The sequence below is a fragment of the Thamnophis sirtalis genome, unplaced genomic scaffold (genome assembly GCF_051295495.1).
Source record: "Thamnophis sirtalis isolate CommonGarterSnake01/CBP01778 unplaced genomic scaffold, rThaSir2_p1.2 scaffold_3, whole genome shotgun sequence".
Lineage (NCBI taxonomy): Eukaryota > Metazoa > Chordata > Lepidosauria > Squamata > Natricidae > Thamnophis > Thamnophis sirtalis.
Window position 1 is genome coordinate 122,899,284 of NW_028261383.1, and position 24,549 is coordinate 122,923,832.

General features: G+C 39.2%; 1 protein-coding gene across 4 annotated transcripts in view; it reads left to right on the forward strand.

Moving 5' to 3' along the window:
- The window catches only part of UBE2O (ubiquitin conjugating enzyme E2 O), a 66,495-nt gene that overhangs the window by 1,158 nt on the left and 40,788 nt on the right, over positions 1-24,549 (forward strand). The window lies entirely within an intron of this gene.

Below are 24,549 nucleotides of genomic sequence, written 5' to 3' on the forward strand. Positions count from 1 at the left end.
TCATCCACCGTAGTTTGTTCCTCACCTGTGATTCTGTGTAGTGTAGGGGATCTTAGTATATTAGAAATAATCATTCTTGGCTTAATTAAGCTATTTTTCTTGTCTTGCAGTAATCTTTTGGTGTTATTAGGTTGTTTCTAGTTCACAGATGTGCATCCAACCTCTGTTTCTGACTATATGGTTCTAAATATGTAGAGTAGTGGAGTTTTTGGAGGTATAATTTTATTATAAATTAGAATTCAAGCATATTTTTGTGAGTTATCCTTAATATTAAGGTGGTTTGTATTATCTGGTCTGAAATTGTGGTGGAGTCTAAAGAAATAATTTTGTGTTAATATTTTTTCACTTACTAAATTATAAAAGATTGTGATTTCTGGAATACAGAAAATGACTATAACAATATATCTTTGAAATGAAAAATATTGGATATTGAAAACTCTTGATTGGAACAAAAATCATCCACAATGCATTGGGGGGGGGGAGAAAATTACTGTCCTGCTATGGTAAGTGTATGTGTGTGTTTGTGTACATACATACACACACAGAATAGAAGGCTCAATGTGATGTCCTAAATGAATTATTTTTAATTTCCTCTGGTTATCAAAGTTTGTAAACTAATTCACATCAAGATTTCAGGAGTGTAAAGTTTGAATACAAAGTTGTTCTAAGAGGCCCTCAAAAAGGAGGGAAAGGATAGGCACTAAAATAATCTAATAAAACAGATGAATGGATCTGAAAATTTGTGAGAAGGATATTATGTTTCACATAATATATGCTGTTGTTAGAGGTAAATTCTAGACACATTGTTGCAAGCATAATCTTTTGATCTGGAATTTATGCCTGAATTCCTATAAAGAAAGTGATGCATTTATTTTAAAATAGAATATGTAAGTGCTATTGATATTTTTCAATTGTTGCATCCATTAAATCTAAGAAGAGTAGAAAAATGGTGTCACTGGCAAAACAAAAACTTTCAAAGCTTGTGCCTAAAAGATGCAACATATGAATGGCTATTGGGCCCAGAAATATATAAACTTATACACAATAAATTTATAAATTGTATACAAACTTTTGGGGCTTTCCTTTAATCCTTTGTAGGAATAATACAGGAAATGAGTTCTGTGAAGTCTGATTAAAATTTATTAGGAGATGAACTTGAAAATCATTGGATTTGACAAAAACTGATGGATTCAATTCAGAGATTATAAAAGCTAACCCAGGTTAGATCCCTACCATCATTTTTTTGCTTTATAAAACATGTCATATATAATAGGCAGGCACAGTGTAATGTTTAGAGTTGGAGTAAGGTTGGATAGATAGCTGCATCATTCACATTTTAGGGCAATCTACATGCCAAAGGGATATATTTAACATTCTCAAGTGAACAATCTTTATTATATTTTCTTATCCAAATGAATACATTCTGACTTATTATTATATTAGAAATACTTTACTTTTTCTAAATGAAAAACTTTAAACTTGGCACTCTCTTCCTTAGATTCAGATTGTGAATTCATTTATTTTTCCTAAAAAAGGAAGTTGAAATCAAGCTTTCAGAATACTGTAAGCATCCAATATTTTCCTGGGTTTCTTCTCCTTAACATAACAAACCTGTATCTCAGGAAGTGTTTTTAGATTTGTACTAATGTGTGTAGGCAAGGTAATTTTATAAATTGTTATTATCCAATACATTTTATTCTCTTCCTTTCCCTCTGGGAATTAGGTGGTGTCATAAAAGGAAACATTTTCTGAAATAATTATGGTGCTATTCCAGGCCATCGCTTGGTTGAGAATACTGAGGAATTGGATTGATCCGTGATAAATACTCTCTTGCTACTTCAAATAGTACAAAAAGTTAATCAGATTTTTTTTCCTGCAATTCTGTTTGATTGGAAGATGCAGGCAGCTACAAAACTGTGGTTGTACTTAACGAGAAGAAAGAAGTAGTTCTTGTTTTTGTACCTTTAAAAGAATTATTTGGATTCCATGTGAGATCAGCACTTCTCTCATTTTGATTAAATTGGCATACCGTTTTAGGCTTCTGGGTACTGTCCCTTTTTATGACCCTGTAATCCCTTGATTTGGGGTAGAATTGGGAGAATTGGATGGAGCTGAGCATTTAATGGCCAGATACCCTTCCTGACGCCACACGGAGTTCACAGCAGATTTTTTTTTCTTGGCGAGTAACATGGTGGCCTTGTGGTGAAGACTCTTGCCTCCCATTTGGCAGGTTGAAAGTTCAGTCCTAGATAGTGGCAGATGTTTCTCTCCTAGGCTTCTGTGTAAACCTGAAAAAAGTTACTGTTTCTTTAAACGTTACCGGGGTTGATTTCTTAAAGCAGCATTTTTTTTCTTGTAGCTTATCTATTGCTATACTGTACAAGTTCTGAAACCTTTCTTCTGAATCTTTTTTTGAAGTATATTCTGCCCTATCAGCAGCAAAGATCCAAGGACCAAGAGACATCTAGATCAAGTGTGTTCAATCTTTTGGCATGCCTGGTTGCATTGAGTGAAATGAAATTGTTTTGGGCCACATTAAAATATCTGTAATATCATTCATTATATAAATAACAAAGTTCCTTTTTATATTTTTACCGTATTTTTTGGAGTATAAGAGGCACGTTTTTCCCTCAAAAAAGAGGCTAAAAATCTGGATGCGTCTTATACACTGAATACAGCATTTTTTGCCTCCTGAAACCCCATTCCCTTCATAAAAATGGCCATGCATAGCCTTTAGGAGCCTTGCAGAGTGCTCCTGGTGGCTGGGGATTGCAGAAATTTTGCCCCTCCCCCAGGAGCACTCTATAAGCTTCCTAAAGGCTATGCATGCCCCTTTTTTGATTAAAAACGGGCCGTTTTTGGGAGGTCTGCAGAGTGCAAAAACTTTTTTTTAATTTGCTTCTTCAAAACCTTGGTGCATCTTATACTCCCAAAAATACGATAGTTATATCCCATTACTAGATGTCCAAGGCCACATGTGGCCCACAGGCCACAGGTTAAATGCTTCTGGTCTAGAGGAAAACAAATTTGAGCAAACATGAGTTACAGCTGCTATTAAGCCCTATCTCGTGGAGGTAAGAGCAGCAAAGTGTCAATGCTTCTTTGCTCTTATTGCATCTGCAGAATATTGCCCACTGGCCCTGTGTGTGTAAGATTACCTGGCCCCTGTTGGTCAAGGGCCCCACAGAGGCCTACCTTCAGAACCTCACAGGAATTTTTTCTGTGCACCTGGCAGATAAAATCATCCTGTTCTGATCCCAGTTGTATGCCAAGCATGGGAAAGTCCTATGGAGATGCCTGGGGGAGAACTTACCTAATTATCTGGAAACAGCTTGATCCTGTTGGACCTGAAGCGGACAGAGTCCGTCAGACTGCAAACACACCTCTGAGTTAGATTCGTGTCCCTCCTGGTTGACCAAAGCTGCCAGGGAAGTTTCACCTGGGTTGATCCAATTCAACCTTGATGGAGGAGATATTTTTCTGCTCTTTTTAAAGAGATATTGGTGTGCCCTCTTTTCAAGAAGCCATTACTGAACCCTACTGTTGTATACAATTTTTATCCAGTCTTTTACCTCCCCTTTTTAGGGAAGGCAGTTGAGACAGTGGTAAAACTACAACTTCAGAGGAGAATGAATGAAAAAAAATATTTGGACCCTTTTTGGTCAGGAACAAAAACAGCACTAGTCACACTTCTTGATGATCTCTGGCAAGAGCTGAATGGGGATAATGCATCTGCATCCTTGCTTTTCTTGACCTCTTGGTGGCTTTTGATACTTTAGGCCAACTTGGGAAGTTGGAGGTTGGAGGCACAATTCTGTCTGATTCACCTCTTTCCTCTTAGGTCAGTTCCAGTTGGTATTGGTAGGGCCCATGGCTCCTTTTTGTGTGGGCTGCCACAAGCTTGGTGTACTGTCTGATCCTTTCTAAAATCTACACAGAAGGACTAGGTGAGAACATCCATCACCATAGGATGAGACATCATCAGTATATGCTGATACTACTCAACTATATATCTCTGTCTAGGGAGAATTAGGTGATGCTGTGGATATTTTTTGCAGTACTTGTAAGGCTGTGGTGGCCTGGATGATGAACAACCTTGTAAGATGGAGTAGCTGGTAGGTAGGGGGCTCCTCTGTATCCAGGGGTTTATCAGCTTTGATCTTGGATGGGGTTGCACCTCCAAAGACAGACTCTGTGTATAATCTGGAGGTGGTCCAGGGCACCTCAAGAAGCAGGTGGCAGACATAGCTAGGAGGACCCTTTGTCCATTAGGTGCCAGTTACACCACTTCCTGATCAGGAAGGCCATCCTCTTGACCGTTCATGGCCTAGTCATCTCCCTATGGACTATTGCAATGCAGACTGTGAACTAGTACAGTACAAGGGGCTACCCTTGAAAAGTATCCAGAAGCTTCAGCTAATGCAGAATGCAGCCCCACAAACAATCATGTGACTCAAGGATGATGCATGTATTGCCTTTACTGTGTGAGCTGCATTGGGTACATTTGCTTCAGAGTTCAAGGTGTTGCTTATGACATTTAAAGCCCTAATTCAGGGCTGTCAAACTCACAGCACACCCACGCCTGGTTTAGCAAGGGTTGTGGGGAAGTCACAATCCATCATGTGACACCGCCATGACAATGCGAGTTTGACACCCCGCCCTACATGGTGTACAATTTCCATCACATCAGCCTACCCCAACCATTCAGACATGGAAGATATGTTATGGATTCCATCAGTTAATCAATTTTGATGCTCAGTGGGCTCCAAGAAGACTGTGTTCACTGCTATTGTCCTGTCCTGTAGAATATTCTCCTCCCATCATAGAGGTGGGCCCCCTATCTCCTGGCCTTTCCAAGGGGTTGGAACACATGGCTCTGCTATCTCTGTGAGTATAATGCAATTCAGGGTAGTTTGCACCTTAAGATGCTCTCCTCGTCTCTTAACTTTTAACATTTAAATCTTGTTTTTACCTCGCTCCTTTTACTAATCATTGCATTTTTATATGGTATTTACACTCTTATGCTTTTAATTCTACATTCCCCAGAGTCACTCTAAGAAAGAGATGGGTGGTACCTAAATGTGCTAAATAAATAATAAAGGTAAACTTTAGAATGCTCTGTGCAGGGTAGTAATCATGTTCAAAAATTGAAATCTTTTAACAATTTAGTTTGAAAACAAGAAAGATGTCAGTTACAGTGAAACTTTATTGCATTGTGGGAGGAGGTTATTTATGAGAGTCCATTAAATTGAAGAAAACTGTTTTCTAGCAATTCAGAATATTTCCATAAAGATACAATTATGGTGAGGGTAATGATATTGGGGCAGAAAGTTCCTTGCAACAAGGTCTGGTTAATCAGGGTTTCACTATACTGCAATAGCTGGAATAAATTAAATTTCTTCAATTATTACCTTTACATTTTTTCTCAATATGAAAATTCTACATATTGCCTAAGAATTCGTTTTCAGCTATCTTCAGAAAGACCAGTTTTGTTAGGATTCTATTCACATTCTTCTGAATTCTATATCCCTCTTAGATTTATTAATCTGCATGGTAAGCCATGAATGAGGTTAATAGAAAGCATGTGAAAAACCAATCTTTTTCATCATTTTTGAATTGATCCCCTTCAATTAGACTGTTATGAGTCTATTGCTATTATCTACTTCCACAATGGAATTATTTCTAGGCTTTTCTTCATTCAGTTGTGGAAGGGGAAGTTGTTAGCTCTCTTCCAAACTTAATTCAAGGAGTTAATACTTTCCTTTAAAGTTCTAAAGGGTTTTAGTCTCAAATGTTTAAATGAAAATGTATTTCCATATCAATTTATCCATGAATTAAAATTGCCCAATATTCTAAATACTACTATTTGGGGAATGTATGGCACACATATACACTATGCACATAATAGATACTTTTTTCTCATTCTCCCCAATATTAAAAGATCATATGTTTGTAAGGAATTTATTTAATAATTAGCATTTCAAGACAGCGACTGCTTTCTGCAGCTTAGGAATTAAAAGTATTGCTTTATTTTTTTGAGACAGTTACATGCTTTTTGCAGCCTGAAAGTCAAAATGTTCCAAAGTATCCTCCATTGGTACAGCAAAAAAACAGGGTGATGGTGGGGAGAGAGAATCCCCATTATGTGGATAACTAAAACAAAGAATTCAAGATCTTCTTACATTTATTATAAAGAATTGAAAGTTTTGATGCAATAGATAGTCTTTAAGGATCTGAGCTATTGGCCTATTAGCCGCTTAAAAATCCTAATATAACAAGACTTCTTGCTTCTCACATTTTATCTAGTCTCTTGGGAGATTACCTAAGAAGTATCTGCTACTTACAGTAGTGATACATCATGAAAACAAAGGGCTTCCCACAATTAGTCTAAGATTTATACAGTAGAACTCTTAACCTAACCAGTCCTCTTGTATATCCATAACAAGGTAATATATTCTTTACTTCAATTTGCTTGCATATTAAACTTCATGGATTAATTTTATACAGGGTGGTGACTCTGCTGCTGAGTTTTTTAAATAGAATATTAATGTGTGTAATTTATTATATGAAATGAAAATGTTAACTTGAATGGCATTCCTCTTCCTAAAAGAGGTTTTTTTTTAAGCAGCATGAGAATTAACCAACTAGTATTCCGCATTTACCAGAGCCAAAGTTGGTATGAACTTTCTGTTCATTTGTTCACTGGAAATTTTCTTTTCTGAGATAAGAGTTTAAAAAGGAAGTAGAAAACATAAGGGTTCATTTAAATCTTTAAGCCTGGTATTCTACTAAACCTAAGGGTCATTTGAAAGCCTCATTCTGTTTGGCTTGCTTTTTCCCCAACTTTGGATCTATTGGCTGCTATGTGCTACTGGATTGTATAGGAAATGGTATCCTCTTATTCCTCTACTCACCCACATCCCAAGCACTACAGTATCATGAGGGCAGTAACAAAAGGCCAGCATGAACAAAAAAAATTGCTCCATTATTTGTATTCTAAATGATGCAAAACAGCTTCAATCTCTTAATAGTTACACATCCAGCTGAACGTGCTGGCCAAATGATCACAGAGAAGTCTTCGGAGAGAGCTGGCTTTTCGGCTTTGAAACGGAGATTAGCACCGCCCCCCAGACTCGGGAGCGACTAGCACACATGTGTGAAGGAGCCTTTACCCTTTTAATATCTGCTTGAATATTCCCCTCTTCCATTTTTGGATTTGGGAAGAAAATTAATCTACCTCTACTGTTACTTGCGTTTCAAAAATTATATACAGACTATATCTTCAACATTTCTTTAGTATGTTAGGACCCAGTTAATCTTTCCTTGAAGACTTATTGGATGTGCCATACTGTTTTCTTATGTATCAGTTTAAGGATTAAATTAATTTTGTATTGATACAGGTGGATCTATCTATTTAGGTTTAATTTATTTTAGATACTACCAATGTATGTTCATTCTTTGCTGACAGTATAATCATTACAGTATTTTATTTTTATGTTGGTATTTTACTCTCCTCTTTCTTTACCACATTAAAAAAGAATGAGAATACCCACTAGTGAGAATGCTAGGGTTTTGTTTTTTAATGTTTCCTCTATAGAATGGCTTCAAAGATGGGCAGCTCCCAGGTTGGCAAAAACTCCCTCTTGTAATCTGTCTTGTGTCAGGGTTCCAAATAACATCCAAAATTAAATCAGAGTCCAAGGCAAAGTATTGCTCAAAGTTCCAATATATTAAGAGAGCCATGTTGGCACATCTGGGAAAACCTGAATCTGAAAGCTTCCTGGTTTTCCCCACTCAGTTGAAAGTTCAAGATCCTGCCCCCACATCCACAAGTCCATCACATGGACCAATCCTCCACTGCCATGCTGGCAGTTCCACCCATCAGAGGTGTAGAGACAAAAGATTACCTTGGATTCTAGAAAGGAATTTTATTTTGACAACATCACATTCTACTCCTTACTATTCCCCCCCCTCCCAATTCCCCACTAATGAAACAGCATAGTGGAATAGAATATTAGTATGGCAGGTCTTCTTGCTCCTTTCTTGTTGAACAGTCTTGTCCCTCAAAAAACAAGTTATGGTGTTCTAAGAATTAAGTGAATCTATACAAACAACTTGAGTACTGTGGGTGGGGGATGCATTATCATCAGAATTAAGCCTTACCTTTTTTCCCCGTTTACATTATTTACCTTGAAAATTACTGGTATGGGGAGTTCAGCTCCGGATTCTTTATTGTTTTATGCTTGCTTCACCTTAGACAAAAGATGTAAAGGTGCTGTACTAGAAACTTTGATATTTTACTTTGTATATGCAAGTAGTCCTTGTTTAACAACCACAGTTGGGGTCAGCAACTCAGTCTTTAAACAAAATGGGGATTAAGTTAACTTGCTCCTGTCCTTTAGCTTTCCTTCGCTTTGCAGTACTTTGAAGGCAATAAATGTGACAATTGATTGAAAAGTTATTTTTTCATAACTGTTAAAACTGCGAAAGTTCACTAAACAAGGCAGTCACTAAATGAGAACAATTTGTGTATGGGTTCATTTTATTGAAGTTTTTAAAAGAAATGCAGAGAAGATTATAAAAAATGAAAAAAAAATTGTAATAGTCAGCACATTGATTGTTTTTAGCATTATAATTCCACAAGTAACCAAAAACAAAAATTGACAGACATACTAAATTAATACAAACATAACTATATCACATATTTATTTAATAACTGTATTAAGCTTGGATCCATTGCTGTTGCCACCATCAGAATATGCTTTACATCAGAGCATTTTCATGAATCACGCCCCAATCAGAAGAGGTCTTCGCAGACCTCATAGAAAGAGTTGTTGAAGATCATGAAGTTAGTAAAGTCTACAAAATCATTGCTAAATCTTTTGCCCACTAAACAAACACAGTCAGATAGATAGTCTACAAATGGGGAAAATGCACACAATCATTAATTATTCTTCTCAAGGGTAACCATCCTATAAAAATCACCCAAGAATAAGGCGGGCAATGCTTTGAGAAGTCACCCCAAAACAGAATAAGGGCAAAGGATTTTGCATGCTATTCTTGCATTGCCTCATTGACATGTGTTCATCTGTTTACCATAGGGGAAACACAGAACAAGAGTAATCCTTTATGTATGAGAAGAGACCATGAGGAAATTTTTCTTCAGCAGATGCATTCTGATCCCAAGTTTGTCAAAGATTATCCAGCAGACTATTGGAAAGTTGGACAGATGAAAGTGGAATGTTTTGGATAAATTAAAATATTCCATATGAATCTCATTCTGACATTGAAGCATAGAGGTGGGGGTAATATAGCTTAAGATGTTCTTGCAGTCACCGGATCAGGATGGCTTGCAGTTAATTATCCTGGTGCATGAAATTAATTAGACCTTAACAAATTACTAGTTAATGCTTTTTGCCTTCTGAGAAGCTCGTCACTTCCATCCACAAGCACACTAAGCAAACAGCCGGCAGTATCACATTCCTTTCCATTTCCATCCTCTATAATGTGCCTGTTTATATGTAATCTCCCCCCCCCCCCCCGAATATAGATATAAACATTAATTTCATTGTTAATCATCCAGTGCATTCCAAAGAGGGGGATAAAGAGTGATAAAAAAAACTATAAGATTTGACAATCTGCAATACCGACTTCCTTGTGATCTGAATTTCAGAAACCATCCTCACAGCTTGGGCTCACTGCAGCAGACTTTATTTTTGCTATCGTAAGATGCATTGCTAAAAGAGTGTAATAATCATGTAAATATGTTTCATTGGAACACGCATGCAAATTCTTTTATTTGTTCACTTGTTTGTTTATTAAATTTATATGGAACCCATCTTGTAGCAAATCTGGGCGGTTATAAAGTGATAAAAAGATAATATTAAACAATTAAAATTAAGACAGATTAAATGAAGACTGCGTTTGGCAAAAAATTATCAATTCATTTGAGCTAACAGAAACATGAAACCGCAATTAAACAGTGATTTAACTAATGGAAATAAAAATTCCTAAAACTCTGGATTTAGGGCTAGTATATTGGTGAAAATTGCATCCAGAACAAAATGTGAGAAGTAGAACGTTAATTAAATATGCCTTACCAATATAAGCTTAAATGTAATGGTGCTGTTCCTTCTTATTGAATTTTCTAGTACTAGTTCATAGGTACATTTAGAACAAAAACCTTTGAGAGGATTTTAATGAATTCAGTCATAATAGAATGCTTTTGAATTTAAACAATGCACCTGTACATCTATGGAACCATCTGGCTAAGCAGAGTCATTTGTCAGCATTCACACTTTTGATTTTCAGGCTACAGTACAAAATAATGATATTTAATTTTACTGGAAACTGACCTTCACTAGTTACATTTCTTTCATTCATAAATACTGCATCTTTTTCTTTAAAAAGCAAGTGTATGTAATTGTACTTGCATTACAGTAAAAGAGCTGTGGTGAGAGGATTCATGTTTACAATTTTTAAAAAATGTAATTTGTATTGAATCCTGCATTTTATGCATAAGCAATCAATAACCAAAATTCCACCAACGATATTCTAGAAGGAAGGAGGCAGCCATTCCTTTAATAGTTGACTTTGAGGATACTTTCAGATACATGTTGTTTCATAATGAGCCACCAAAATCACTCAAGATGGACAAGTTTTAAGCTATTGGACAATCTGATCAAACAGCATTTCAACCATGAAGTATCTTTTATTGCCAATTGTATATTTTAAGATTAATGGATAGAGGTAGGTGAAGTGATAACATTCAGTAGTTGGATTTTTGAAGTGACTTTGATTGTCTCTCAGCATCTTAATGTCTTCCTGATTTGTTTCATAAATAGTCTTATTGTTCAAAACCAATCAATTATAACTGTTAGTTTGAGGGATGTGATTTACAGGAAGGCATTATAAGATTTTGTTACAGGTAGCACTCAACTTATGATTGGAATACATGGATTTCCTTAATGACTGTTATTCACTTAATGATCACCATAGAAAACTTGTAACATTGGATCCAGGCATGTGGGTGCTTCAGGTTTTGACCATCACGACTTATGATGGAAATTTCAGACTCCATGATGATCATAAGTTGAGGATATACTGTACCCTACAACAATAAAGTAGCATTCCATGAATTCATTTGGATTTTAAAAATCCTATTTGTTACCTTGGTTTACCTCAATTGCTGATATTAGATACTGTAATTTTTGGTGTATAAGACGCACCTTTTTTCCTCAAAAAAGAGGCTGAAAATCTGGGTGCGCCGTTCCCCTCCCCCCCTGCCCCCAGCAGCACTCTATAAGCCTCCATAAGGCTATGCATGCATTTTTATGAAAAACAGGCCATTTTTTGCTCATTTGGGGGGGAATGCCCCCCCAGGAGCACACTGCAAGCCCCCCCCCCAAGGCTACTCATTCCCTCTTTTTAAAAAAAAAAATGGGTCCGTTTTCTCAAAAAATGGGCTGTTTTCTGGAGCGAGGGACAGGAGACTCCAGTGGATGGAGGCTCCAGTGGATGGTATTGACACGCTCATTCAGCACGAGACTGGGATGAAGCTGAAGACACGCCTCTGTGCTCCACCCTTTCTTCTTTACTTCATCTCAATCCGGCTAAAGACGAGTCATATTTTTAACTTCTCCTACGATTTCTATCTCTACTGGAACCTCCTTGCCTCTGCAGCCACCGTAGCTAGCTCTCTGCTCTAGCCTGTAAGTATCTCTATGTGGTTTTCCTTTCTAACCACCAGGGAGTGTTACTTTGCATCCTTGGGATCGGAGAGAGCACTGAGGTCGCGGCAGCCATTTCTGGCTTTGTCAAGCACGTGGCGCTGATCCCTGAGGGTTTTTATGCGATCGGGAGGCTAGGGATTTAAAGACTGAGTTGCTGACCCCAACTGTGGTTGTTAAACAAGGACTACTTGCATATGCAGCTCACCGCTCAAGATCGAGGCCACCCCCTCAGGTACAGATTTCCCTCAAGTGGTAGCTGTCCCCAGCCTTGCTCAAGGGGTGCGAGTTCAGGGACCAGGAGCACCTCTTCTCACCAGGAACGCCAGCCTGTTCGGCTGGGGGGTGACTCCGGGGGTCCCAGTTGGTGCAGGGCCGGTGGTCCTGGCAGGAGTTCTGACACAACATCAACTGGCTGGAGCTCCAGTCGATCCATCTGGCGCTTCGGTATTTCTAGACCGCTGTCGAGGGTCATCACGTCCTGGTACTCACCGACAGCGTAGCAGCCAAGGACCACATCAATCGGCAGGGCAGCACGCGTTCCAGGGCACTGCACACCAAAATGATGTCACTGGGCAGAGAGACATCTGCGGTCGATCCGGGCGGAGCACATCACGGGGATTGACAACCATCAGGCCGACCGGCTCAGTTGAGAGACGGTGGACAATGGAGAGTGGAGCCTATCCCAGGAGCTGTTCCAGAGCATCTGCCGGAGGTTCAGATGGCCAGTAGTGGACCTCTTCGCCACTCAGCTTCCGTTATTCTTCTCTCAGTTCCCAGCTTGGGGAATGGAAGGAGTCGACGGCCTTCGCGCAAGGTAGCCAAAGGGACTTCTGTACGCCTTTCCTCCCCTCCCCCTGCTTCCCGGGGTAGTTCAGAAGCTAGTCAGGGAGCAGGCAGAGCTGCTCCTGGTGGCTCCTCACTGGCCGAGGAGACCCTGGTTCGCGGACCTCAAGTTCCTGCCAGTCCAGCCTCTATGGCGATACCAGAGGGGGAAATAGAGCTGCACCAAGTGAAGCTGATGCACCCGGAACCACACTGGCTGCAACTAGCCTTGTGGAGATTGAGTGGGAGTGCCTAAAAGGAGCTCAATTTTCTCTGCAGGTGATTAGAACCATAGAGGCCTCTTGCAGAAATGCCACCTTGAGGATCTATGACTCTACATGGGTGGCTTTCATTTCCTGGTGCCAGGCAAAACGGATTGACCCCACCAGGGCCTCAGTACTGCAGGACGGCCTAGACAAGGGTCTCACCCGGGGGACTGTGCGCAGGCAACCAGCCGCCCTTATCACGATCCTCCCAGGCGAGGGCCCGGTTCCTCTCACCCAACTTCCTGTTGTGAAGAGGTTCCTTCGGGGAGATCTCCAACCTGCACCCCCCCCCAGTAGTGCCTAGATTCCCCATGTGGAATCTTCCCACTGTGCTACGGGCTCTCATGAAGAAGCCCTTTGAGCCGTTGAGAACGGTTAGCCTGAAACACCTAACCCTTAAGGTGGTATTCCTAGTCACCATCACGTCGGCTAGAAGGGTGTCAGAGCTAGGAGCACTCTCCTCTAGGGAGGACTTGTGCATGTTCCACAGCAACAGGGTCGCGTTGAAGTTGGACCCAGCCTTCCTTCCTAAGGTGAATTCCATATTCCACCGTTCCCAGGAACTTGTTCTCCCTGATTTCTGCCCTAATCCGGCTAGGGAACGGGAACAGCAGTGGCACTGGTTGGACGTCAGAGGGGCCCTGCGTATTTACCTGAAGTGGACGGCCTCCTTCCGGAGGTCAGAGGCACTCTTCCTATCTTTCCAACCGTCGTCTCTGGGTAGGAGGGTAACGCCTTCCACCATTAGCCGGTGGATCCGCTTAGCCATCTCCCTAGCATACGAATCCCAGAGGTTGCCGGTGCCGGCCAGCATCACAACACACTCGACAAGGAGCGCTGCCACCTCGGCGGCTTGGGCCTCCCAGGTCCCCATAGAGGTCATTTGCAGAGTGGCTACATGGGCATCCCCATTACCGTTTATCCGACTTTACAGGTTGGACACGTTCACATCGGCTGATGCAGCGTTTGATGCAGCGTTTGGGCGCAGGGTGCTATAGCAGGTTATTGCCGAGCATGAGTTCCTTCCCATGGGACTTAGCTTTGGTAGGTCCCATCCACTGGAGCCTCCTGTCCCTCGCTCCGGAAAATTGCAGTTGGTCTTACCTGAACTGCTATTTTCGGGGCTCGGACAGGAGGCTCCAGTTCTCGCCCTAGGTAGTATGATAGCTGCGGTGGTGGGAGTTCTCCTTTGTGCCTTGTTTTCAGGTCTGAGGGGAGCTCACTTCGATGAAGTGGAGAAGAAAGGATGGAGCACAGAGGCGTGTCTTCAGCTTCATCCCAGTCTCATCGCCAAATGGATGTGTCAGTACCATCCACTGGAGCCTCCATCCACTGGAGCCACCTGTCCAAGCCCCGAAAATAGCAGTTCAGGTAAGACCAACTGCCATTTTTGGGAGGTTTGCAGAGTGCAAAAACTTTTTTTTCCTTTTGGAAAGCTCTTTAACTGATTGATGAGAATTACATTGATCAAATGCTGTGCCAGCAGAAACAAAGTCTTAGGTACTGCAGATTGTCAGTGATTTCCTTCTCCAGCACAAGGATAAATACACCTGGAAACATCTACCTAGCTACCTACTCTCTCTCCCTACCTACCTACTGTACTTCTCTCCATCTCTCTCTCCCTACTCTCTCTCCCTACCTATCTAATGTATTTCTCTCCTCTATCTACCTACGTACCTACCTACTTACTCTCTCTCTCCTACCTATCTACTGTATTTCTCCCCCCCTCTCTCTCTACCTACCTACTCTCTCTCTACCTACCTATCTACTGTATTTTTCTCTCCCCTCTATCTACCTACGTACTTACCTACCTACTCTCTCTCTCTACCTACCTACCTACTGTATTTTTCTCCCTCTATCTACCGTGTTTCCCCGAAAATAAGACAGGATCTTATTTTCTTTTGACCTACAAAATATGGCTTGGGCCTTATTATCAGGGGAGGGCTTATTGTTTTGGAGTTGCTGGGTGGCTGCTTCCTTGCGAGCGGGCTCCCAAAGAGCCAGGCACAGCCTCAGGGGTGAAGCAGCCATGAGGTGACCATCCTCACGAGCAGCCTCTCAGCAAAACCCCTCTCCAATTGAGCAGAGCGCCATTCACTGACCTAGGGAATATCCCCAAGGTGCCAAGCCATGTGGCGCTCTGCCCGCCCCCCAGCTCCCGTGGCTTGGCACATTCTGGATACTTCATAGGTCAGTGCATGGAGCTGTGCCCAGCTGGAGAGGGTGGTTGTGTGAGCCCCTATTCCGCCCCCAGCTCGCATGCCTCCCAGCTTCACCATGGCTTGGCCCAGCTCTCCCTGCAGGGCCAGGGCGCCGCCACCATGCCACCCCCGCCACTGCACTCCAAGCATAACTTCTTCTCTGGCTTCCAAACTCCGGAACTCAGCTTCCGATTCTTCCAGCAGCGGCCGCTCTAGGAGTGTGCTCTATGGTTGTGGGCCCTATGGCAGTCAGCCCACAACCATAGATTTCAGCCTCTTTTTTGAGGGAAAAAGGTGCATCTTTTACTCCGAAAAATACGATATTTACAATGGCGTAATATATATGTGTTACAAAAAACAAATGTTTCTACTAAAACCAACAAGTTTCTTCTTATTCTAGTATATTATATTCAGGTATATCCTTATTTACTATTTCCCTTCAGCATGATAAAATTGGAGTGATATCTGGTTGCACATTGTTTTGCTCTATATTAGGTAGAAAATGGAGATAGATTAACTGGAAACTTTTTTGTCCCACTGTACATTCAGTGTCCATGAGTTTCTGAATTCTGAAAAAAGACTACAGAAACTAAATGTCAAGGAGAAAACAAAGAAGTGCAGATAAGTAGGTAGACAGGTCGTCCAACAGGCTACTGTTTAAAATAGTTTAGCCTATTCAGATTTATATAATCATTTGTCTGGGTGCCATTTCCATAGTATTTAAATTTAAAATGCCATTTTCAAAAGTGATGTTTCTCCAGCATAAAAACACATCTATTCACACCCCACCCTCACAAAGTAGGAGAGATTGAGAATACTACACACGGAGATTTTTTTTTTATTTTTTTTTTTTGCATACCTTTAAAAATTGGAGAAAATTGAACCACAGATTTTCCAGTTTGCTGTTTGTTTTCCTACAATTTCCTTCATTCAAATAATGGAGCTGCAGGAATTCTTGCTTGAGTCTTTGTGAAAAAGGCTTTTAAAGTCAGAAAAACGCAACTTAAATATATTTTAAAAAGGAAATATATAACATACATCATTCAAATACAGCTTTTAAATATAAAGCTGTTCAAAATCTAGCAAAAACGTACTGTTTTTATGAGCCTTATTATGAAACTATGCACAAGGTGTTGAAGTAGATAAAATGTACTGTTCTAGAAGAGTTTTTAAAATCTAAATGCGTTTTCACTGTTTTTAATGGCTTTGAGTTACGATGAATGTTTACCAGACTTTGCTGATGGCTTGCAATCAATAGGCATAGCCAATTCAGATAAAGATCAGCAAATAATGCATGACCTCAGAGTAAAGAAGTAGAAATCGAATGCAGAGTATAATGTCACATAGATCAGGATTAGTAATAACTTCTTCTGTTGTCCTTTGTGAGCTCACCAGCTGGAAGAAGAAAAGACCAAGAGTCTGAGGAAAAGGGAGATGGCATCCAACTTGATAGAATAATGCCAATTAAACAACATGAAGTAAAATGCACTACAGGTAGTCTTCCATATATGATCATAATGGAGCTTGCTCATTACGGACACGCTGTGACCCATTAAGCAAGATAGCCTCATTTAATGACCCTTATCCCCTGTTTGCCCTGATGTGGTCATTAAACAGCGCATAAAGTGCCTCAAGAGTGAGAAAGGCTCTGGGCAGTCCAGCCCAGCCGTTCCTGCCTCAGGCTTTCCTCAGTCTCTGAGATACCCCATGCTCTGTTTCTTGCCTCTGGGCCTCCACGACCCTTGGGTCTTCCCCACTCCGGATCACCCATCATGCACTTATCTTTCTACTCTGCTTCCCTAATGTGGTCTCTGTAGTGCTGCAGTTTTCTGCAGCGCTGCATAGACTGCATTGGGAAAGCAGCAGACTGCTTTGTCGCTGACCAGAATGGTGCAATCTGGAAGTGGCTGCCATTTTCCAAGTGGCCACATTGAATTGTTTGAAAAATGCCAGCCACTCCAGATCACACCATGCAGCCTAGGAAAGTGGCTTGCTGTTGTTCAAAAAAACATAACCTCTTCACTATATGAATTATTCTGAAAAAAATTTTTTTTACACAGTTGGAGTTTTAAATGAATCAATAATAATCTATCACCAAGCTTGTAAAATGGAAAACAAGTAGTCAGTTAAGCTGTGAAAACACAGAAAAAAGAGATACCAAATTTAAACTGCAGTGGGTGTAAAAAGAATTTAAAAGTGTCTTCATCCTAGTATGCAACAAAATTGATTCTCCCTGCTGTGTTTATTGTCTAGGAAGCAGGATGCAAAACATCAAGAAAGAAAATTTAGTGATCAAAATTTGATTTAAAAAATAAACATTTTAATACAATTAAATGAGAAAAGGGAAGAAATTGACATCCACAAAAACAAAAACTCCTCTAAAATGCAAAAATAACTTTAAAACAAAAATAACTCTATGAAAACAAAAGAAATAGGTTTTTTTTGTTTATACCACACCTACCTACATACATATATAACAATACAACTCAGTTTTTTAAAAAAAAAATAATGACTTAATTTAGTTATTTATTATCCATATGTCTGTCCTGCCACAACCAATAAACATGGAATTATTGTCCTGTATTTCCAATATGTTAATATAGGGAAACCTCAGAGGCTGTTTATGTCATAATTCCTGGGGGGAGGGGGATTCTGCCTCCTGGCTTCTCGTATCATGCGTACTTCATCCAACAACTGCCATTTTTTCTAAAAGTTTGTTATTTTAGGGAGACTTCTTCATCTATTGGCTGTGATAGTTAGGAATTCTTTAAATTCCAACCTCAAAAGTTCTGAATAACTTCTATTTGGGATAGATTGCTATTGGAGTTTGGGAAGAGACAGAATCTAAAACTATTCAAATGAATCTGTTTTGGAAAAAAAAGCAGTTAACATTCACTATTCTGATGGAACATACTATCATCTGAAAATGCAGCTTTAAAAAGCTCACCAAAAATATCAACATCGTTAGCATTAATCGTCTTGGCTAATGCTGTTAAAATTTGTAGATTTTAACTACATCCCTGCTTTGAAATTTAATCTACAGTAATATATAAAGGATGACAGATTCTCTTCCATTAGGAACTTCTTGGAATGCAATGTATCCCTGTTAAGAACAGTGGACCTCTGGAGATAATTTACAGTGAGACCCTTCCATCTTAAAATAGAGGGGGGAGATGTACGTATGTATGTGAAAAATTTGCTATGGTAAAATAATTCTGCTGTCAGATCAGCTGCTCATTATTTCTCAGGAAATAATGGTTAGCTATTTGCTTGGGAGTAAACCTGATTAAATTCCATTAGGACTTACTTTTATTTATTTGCAATACCTATTTGGGACAGTATGCAAGTAAAAAGATAATTAAAATCAATATGACGTTACATTAACAAACCAGTGCAGCAGCCATAAGATAGGTGTTACTCTACTATAATTGGCTTCCTTAATATGAAGCTGCCCACCACATTTTACCTTCAAAGGCAGTCCCACAACAGCATGTTGTAATGAAGATATGAATAACTATTGTCAACATTTCCCTGTCCAAATAGGGCCATGCATTGTATCCAGTGGGATACATTAGTTGAAGCTACCTATCCCCAATCTCCCTCTTATGTTCAAGAAGTTATGAGCCCTATGTCATATTGAGCTCTTTGGGAGTAGTATGACCCCCTTCTACAACCACCACCAGTGTTTCCAGATTAACAGATTAGCTAGGGATCTGTCTCAGTTTGTTTCACTCCATACATATCCTTACAGCCTCCAGACAACCATTTAACTCTTACACAAAATTACAGCTCTGGAATAATGATATACCGTTGAATATCATCAGTTAGGCATAAACAGAAATGCATTTTTATGCTATTATTTCTATTTTAATCTTTTGTTTTTCAGATCTTATGCTGAAATCTAAATATACCAACTGAGAGAATTACTGAAAGTCTATTTTTGTTTTATGTATTTTATTTTATTTCTTTTATTTTAGCCTTCTTAAAGAAATGTTGCTCTTATTACTAGGAGATCTTAACGGGGTTTTTTAGTTGCATATCTAAGTACATTTTTCTTGATCAAGATTCCTAATAGCCAAATGTGGGAAAGAACTGTGATTGAAAAGCAATATTTATGGCTAAATTTACAAGCAGTGATGCAGTTAAAATCTATTTAATGTCTAAACTTTGATCAAATCTAGCAGTTTCTGGAATATTGTTTATCATGCTTGGCCACATTGTATAAGCTTCAGAACATTGTGGCAGCTTGATGACCTAACCAATTTGGCCTGGAATAATGATTCTAAGGTGCAACAGATTCTTGATCCAGTCTGGAAAATTGGTGTTGCCCATTACTGATATCTGATATTGTACAGCAAGAATATTTTACAGCAAGCATCCATATCCTAATGGAGAGACAATTGTCAAACATCAAATATACTATGTGTATTTTTAATGTAATAAGTAATAAGCTCTTTGGAGAAACAGCAGAATATTTGCCAAAGTGGGTCTGGGTTGTTTTCCAAGCTATGTTCATTAATTTGTGGAGGAAAATGTTATTCAGATGTGTGACAGTGTTGACTTCAGTAATTGGGTGATTTGTAACTAAGCTGTTGTTTTCCTAATACTAGGGTGCCTGTTTTTTGGATAGTGCTTAAAAGTAGGTAAAACTGAACATGTGGCTATGCAGAAATCTAACCTAAACCTATATAGATTTCTTTTACTGTACGAAGTTGCCTCCATTGCCAGGGTCCCCCCCTTGTTACAGCTATATGGTTTTGTCAAACATAATATTGGGTTTATAATACTTCCAAAATGTAAAAATACTTCTCCCAGCATTGAAATCTCTGGAATTTAAGTTCATTATGCATGTACCATATTTTTCGGAGTATAAGACGCACCAGAGTATAAGATGCACCAAGGTTTGAAGAGGCAGATTTTTAAAAAGTAGGTAGGTAGATAGAGGGCTAGAGAGGGAGAGAAAGAGAGAGAAGTACAGTAGGTAGGTAGGGAGAGAGAGAGTAGTTAGGTAGGTAGATAAAGGGAGAGAGAGAGAAATACGGTAGGTTGGTAGGTAGAGGGATAAAGAAAGGGAAATAGAGAGAGAGGGAGAGAAATACAGTAGATAAGTAGGAGAGAGAGAGAGTAGGTAGGTAGGGGAAGAGAGAGGAGGAGAGAGAGAAAAATACAATAGGGAGGGAGGGAGGGAGGGAGAGAGAGAAGGAAATAGCTGACAATCTGCAGCACCTAAGACTTTGTTTCTGCTGGCACAGCACTTGATCAATGTAATTCTCATCAATCAGTTAAAGAGCTTTCCAAAAGGAAAAATAAGTCTTTGCACTCTGCAAACCTCCCCAAAACAGCCTGTTTTCCACGAAAATGGCCCCCCTTTTTAAAAAAAGGCATGAATAGCCTGGGGGGAGGGGCCTTGCAGAGTGTTCCTGGGGGATGGGGGGGCAAAAACGAGCAAATAAATGGCCCATTTCCCCCCCAAAATGCCCCATTTTTGTCAAACAAATTGCATGCATAGCCTTATGGAGGCTTATAGAGTGCTCCTGGGGGCTGGGGGGGGGCAAAAAAAACAGCTCGTTTTTTGCTCATTTCTGCCCTGCCTGGCCCCCAGGAGCTTTCTGAAAGCCTCCATAAGGTTATGCACAGCCATTTTGGTGAAGGGGCTTCGGGAGGCAAAAAAATGCTGTATTCGATGTATAAGATGCATCCAGGAAAAAAGGTACGTCTTATACTCCGAAAAATATGGTATGAAAAAAAAAATTAAATACTGCATATAGAGCAAGTTAGAGTAAATGACTAAATAGAAAAGAAAAGTACAGGTAGTCCTCAACATAGGACTACAATTGAGATCAGAATTTCCATTGCTAAACAAGGAGGTTGTTAAGTGAATCTGTTTTATGACCTTTTTGCCATGATTGTTAAATGAATCACTGCAGTTAGGTGACTCATGCAGTTGTTAAGCGAATCCAGCTTTCCCCATTGACTTTGCTTATTGGAAGCCATCTGGGAAGATCATCACAAATAATGATCACATAACCTTAGGATGCTGCAACCAACATAAATATATGTCAGTTGTCAAACACCCAAACTTTGATCAAGTGATTGTGGGGATACTGTGACAGTTATAAGGGCAAGGACTGGTCATAAATCACCTTTTTAGTTGCCGTTGTAACTTTAAAGAGTCACTAAATGAATAGTTGTAAGTCAAGGATTACCTGTACTAATATCTCAGATAGATAAAGTAATTGCTATGTTTTGAGTGGCTACAGTTCAGTATTGGTGAAACTGTGGCTGTGACTCTATCCAGCATATTAGTTTAAAGGCTATTTCCACATACTTTTTTTTTGCTATATAATAGCATTTTATAATTTGATGCCTTCTAGACATTTGGACTTCCAACATCTAGATTTTTTGGCAATGATCACCCTGGCTGTTGAATTTCTGGGAAATGCCTAGCTACTACCAACATTCAGCATGATAATGGTACAGTTCTTCTTCAGTTGGATGAAGAAGGATGATGATGACAATGTTATAATGTATGATTATGCTTTAATATAACAATTTAATACCATAGACATTTTATGGTTGATGATCAGTGCTCAAGATTTTGATTGTTTCTGGATTTTTGCTGGCAGACTTGGCAGTATACAAATGCAATAAATAAATTTTAAAATCCAGGGTTTTGGAAGATATATAGTTTGGGAAAGGCTGAAGTGGAAATACTAAAAGGAAAGGAAAGATCCAATATAAAATTCTATTTATGCTGCCTCAAGCAATTGTTTTATTTAGGTATTGTGGGCGTTTTCTTGAAAATAGATTTGTTTTTCATATGATTTCATTAAGAGCTCTATGTGCATTTGCTTTATTTTCTGATGTTTCACATATATTTTTACTTGATGCTCTTTGATATGAATACTAGTAACTGTGCTGTGTAAAAGAGATGAGCAGAGTAATATTGAGTGTCATTCTCCACCCTCCACCAGTTCCAGCTGGTGAAATACATCTTCAGAATATAAAGCATTTTGGCTGCTGAATTGATACACTCAATATACTGCATACACTTTTGTAGCTGTACAGTTTCATCTGGTTTATACATTATTTCTTTATAAAACATCTGCCACCATCTTTTAACTATAGTTCAAACATCACTGCAAGAGGGAGGGAATTGAAATGTTTTCACTGAACAAAAAATGAAGCTGAGATTGTTCCAGTAACTTTCATACTCTTCTGCAGTCTGAACTATAGGAATGACTCTGCTATTTATCAGGGAAAGTGAATTCATGGCATTGGCTTGATTTCAGGAAAAATGCCCTCTTTAGAGCTGGACATTAAATTGGATATCTATAATATTAATCTCATTGACATATATTGAGACAGCTCTGTCTTTTCCATACAAATTTGTAAATTACTCCTTTTAGCCTTCCCTTATTTCAGTTCCATCCCAAATAACTTCATCACTTTTATTTTTAACTTCTGTCCACTTTGGTGGAGATTTTGTATTTACTTACCCCTTTTAACCTATTTCCAAAATTATACTGTCAAAATAACACTGCATTTTTTCTGCGGCTTTTAATCCTAACCATTACTTGTTCTCTTTGATTACATTTTTGCAATTATATTCCTCTATATCTACCTTATATAGTATCCCTCTCCCAATCATCTTTTCACCACTTATTCACTTACATTCATTTTTTCTTATCCATAGCTTCTCTCACTCTTTCACCCACCATCCCTTTCCATTTTCTCATAGCATAGCTACACACACTTTTTAATACTTTTCTACCTTTTATGTTAACTTTTATTTCATTCTGAGGCAAATTAATCTATTTCCTAATATATGTTAAATACAGGAATTGTATGTTACCTTTTTTCAGTTATTGTGTTGTCACTCTAGTTCAGGGTGGTCAAACTCACGTTGTCACGTTGGCATATGACATATGGAAACTTTTTCCCCTTTGCTAAACTGGGCTTGGGCGTGGCCAGCGCTTGAAGCCTATGGTTCGGGAGTTTGGCAGACCTGCTCTAGTTCTTTTTACAACCTTCATTTTCTTTTATTTCCATTCTTCCCAACATCCAATCTTGAGATTAACAAAAAATGGTATGTCCCAAATTCAGAATGTTTAATTACTGTTTGCATCCTTCACTAATTCTCTCAGTCATTTGTCACAAATAATTCATATCAAGCACACTTCTAGATTTACATACTGAGAATCAAGTCAATTATACAAAAAAGTGTTAATGTTCCTGGGAAATATCTAATTCCACAAGAATATTTAAAGTTAAATCCAACATGGAACGCATCAATATTAGCTCCTCCTTTCTCTGTCACAAACAAATATTCAAAACAGGTATTTTACTAAATGAATACTTAGTCTCTCTTCTCACTCATTTTTTGGTGTATTGGTTAGTTGATTAAAATTAAGGAGATGGTTATGTAAACATCTACCTGCAAGTATTTCCATTCTCAAACCCAATTCCCTTGCTTATGGGAAAGCTATTAGAAGCAGTCCCAATTGTGGTTGCTAAATGAGGACTACTTTTAATCCAATGGTGTGTGTGTGTATATATATACTTTTAAAGCCCTACATGGTATCGGACCTGGCTACTTGAGAGACCGCCTCCTGCCAATTACCTCCCTGAGGCCTATAAGATCGCACAGATTAGGCCTCCTCCGGATTCCATCTGCCAGTCAATGTCAGCTGGCGACCCCCTGGGGGAGGGCCTCCTCTGTTGCTGCTCCGGCCCTATGGAATGGTCTCCCCGTGGAGATCCGGACCCTTACTACCCTTCCGGCCTTCCGCAAAGCGACCAGGCCTGGGGCTGTTGAATTTGTCCAGCCCCATCCTAAATTGTGAATGTTGTGATCTTTTAATGTTGTCTTGTTTTTGTATGTTCTTCCCTTCCCCTTTTTTTACCTGTAAGCCGTCCTGAGTCTCTTTGAGAGTGGGTGGCATACAAATTAATTTAATAATAATAATAATAATAATAATAATAATAATAATAATAATAATAATAATGGTAATTGGCACACTGGGTGCTTTTCCAAAAGCACTGGAATTACATTTAAAACAGTTAAAAATTGACAAAATCACCATCAGTCAAATGCAAAAAGCTGCACTGCTTGGATCTGCACGCATATTACGAAAATATGTTACGACGTCCTAGGCCCCTGGGTGGGGCCCGACTAGTAACCAATGCCAAATCTGGCTAAACAACTGACGCTGTGATACAATTGTATAATAATAACAACAACAACAACAATAATAATAATAATATACACATTGTGTGCTGCCAAAAATGACTTATTGTGACATTTAGTTGCATATTAAATTTAGAGGGAACCCAACTTCAAATTACTCTGGGCAGCTTATACTTTAAATGGTGAAGACAATATAATAATTTAAAAAGAATCATACACATTTAGATGAAACAAACAAGCCATACCATAAAAATAATTAACAGGATCTGCAGCCAAACTGGGATAAAAGCCAAGTTTTCAAAGACTTCTTGGAAATCTAACTGTTCTTTATTTAACAT